The 2,120-nt window shown below is 50.8% G+C and overlaps 1 long non-coding RNA gene across 1 annotated transcript in view; it reads left to right on the top strand.

Moving 5' to 3' along the window:
* The window catches only part of LOC105548716, a 64,641-nt gene that overhangs the window by 1,002 nt on the left and 61,519 nt on the right, over positions 1-2,120 (top strand). The window contains exon 2 of the long non-coding RNA XR_001007436.1: positions 1,388-1,471. This is a non-coding gene — a long non-coding RNA (uncharacterized LOC105548716). The remainder of the gene's footprint in view (positions 1-1,387; positions 1,472-2,120) is intronic.

The raw sequence follows: 2,120 nt of genomic DNA, 5'->3' as shown, positions 1-2,120 counted from the left end.
CTAGGCAACAGAGCAAGACCCTGTCTCAAAAAAAAAGAGAGAGGGAAAGAGAGAAATGGTGGTCTTGGATCCTTCCGGCGCATGCTGACACTTTGTTTGTTTGTTTGTTTGTTTAGATGGAGTTCTACTGTTGTCGCCCAGGCTGGAGTGCAATGGCACAATCTCGGCCCACTGCAATCTCTGCCTCCTGGGTTCAAGCGATTCTCCTGCCTCAGCCTCCTGAGTAGCTGGGATTACAGGCATATGCCACCACAGCCGGCTAATTTTTGTATTTTTTTGGTATAGATGGGGTTTCACCATGTTGGACAAGCTGGTCTCGAATTCGTGACTTCAGATGATCTGCCGGCCTCAGCCTGCCAAAGTGTTGGGATTACAGGTGTGAGCCACTGCGCCCAGCTTTTTGTTTTTGTTTTTTCTGAGACAGAGTCTTGTTCTGTCATCCAGGCTGGAGTGCAGTGATGCAGTCTCGGCTCACTACAACCTCCACCTCCCAGGTTCAAGGGATTACCTTGCCTCACCCTCCCGAGTAGCTGGGATTACAGGTATGTACCACCATGCCCGGCTAATTTTTGTAGTTGTAGTAGAGATGGGGTTTCACCATGTTGGCCCAGCTGGTCTCCAACTCCTGCCCTCAGGTGATCCTCCCGCCTCGGCCTCCCAAAGTGCTGGCATTACAGGCATGAGCTGTCGCGCCTGGCCACACTTGGGGGTTTTTAATGGGTGAAGGTGGCTCGGTGGCTTATGCCTGTAATCCCAGCTGAGGCAGGTGGATCACTTGAGCTCAGGGGTTTGCTGCCAGCCTGGGCAACATGGCAAAACCCTATCTCTACCAAAAACACAAAGAATAAATTAGCCAGGCGCAGTGGCACATGGCTGTGGTCCCAGCTACTCAGGAGGCTGAGGCAGGAGAATCACTTGAGCCTGGGAGGTGGAGGTTGCATTGGGAGCTGCCAGGCCCGTCCGCTGTGTCTGTGGGGAATGCCCGTCCTCCACCATCTGCTGGATCAGCTGGTCTTCCATTCCTTCCTTGTCTCCAGCCCCCGAGTGACTTCATGAAGCCCCCGTCCCCTGCTCGCCAGCCCGGGGCACAGGACTCTGCACTCCATGGTGCCCCTCCCCTCCGGGGCTTATTTATTGGTTTGGTGGTTTTCAAATGTCAACAATTAACTTTTCCAAGTCATCACTGTGGTGGTAACAGTGCATGTCCTTCTGGAAAACACACATCTCCATCAAGACATTGGTGCTGAAGGACCTGAGGGGCCCACTCCAAAGATCCGTTAATTGTCAGAGAAAGAGTTCCCCATAATTAGAAAATCATCTTCCTTAAAAGTCACCAAATGCCTTTTCACTGAACAGCCCAAACCCATAATCATTTTGCGCTTTGCAGAAAATTACGACGCGAGGCTCTCACGGATCTACATCGCCCACATGCTAAGGGAGCAGGTCCAGGAGCTTTTCAATAAGAAATACGGTAAGCAGCGCAGAACCTCCTGGGGAGGGACACGCAGCTGCTGTGGGCAGAGAAATGGGAGGTTTCCCAGTTCCAGTCGAGGGCATTTCTGGGGAAACGATCCACCCCTTTACGTGTATGTCTTGAGCATTTACTACATGCCAGGCACTGTCTCAGGCACTGGGGATACTGCCGTGAATAAAACAGACACAGTCCCTGTACTCATGAGCCTTGTAGACCAGTGAGGTGAGACACACTTTCAACTACTACACACAGAATTTAATAGACAGGGGCCTGGCTCGGTGGCTCATGCCTGTAATCTCAGCACTTTTGGAGGCTGAGGCAGGCAGATCACTTGAGCTCAGGAGTTCAAGGCCAGCCCAGGCAACATGGCGAAACCCCATCTGTACCAAAAATACAAAAAAGAAATTAGCCAGGTGCAGTGGTGCACACCTGTGGTCCCAGTTACTCAGGAGGCTGAGGCAGGAGAATCACTTAGAGCCTGCGAGGTGGAGGTTGCAGTGACCTGAGATCGTGCCATTCCACTCCAACCTGGGCAACAAAAGCAGAACTCTGTCTCAAAAAAACAAAAAAAAGGAGCATATGACATAGGAGCATATTGGTGTAGCTTTTTCTTTCTTTTCTTTTCTTTTTTTTTTTTTTTTTTTTT

The sequence above is a fragment of the Mandrillus leucophaeus genome, unplaced genomic scaffold (genome assembly GCF_000951045.1).
Source record: "Mandrillus leucophaeus isolate KB7577 unplaced genomic scaffold, Mleu.le_1.0 Scaffold42, whole genome shotgun sequence".
Classification (NCBI taxonomy): Eukaryota; Metazoa; Chordata; class Mammalia; order Primates; family Cercopithecidae; genus Mandrillus; species Mandrillus leucophaeus.
The sequence above is the reverse complement of the archived record's forward strand: the minus strand, read 5'-3'. Positions and strand labels throughout refer to the sequence as shown.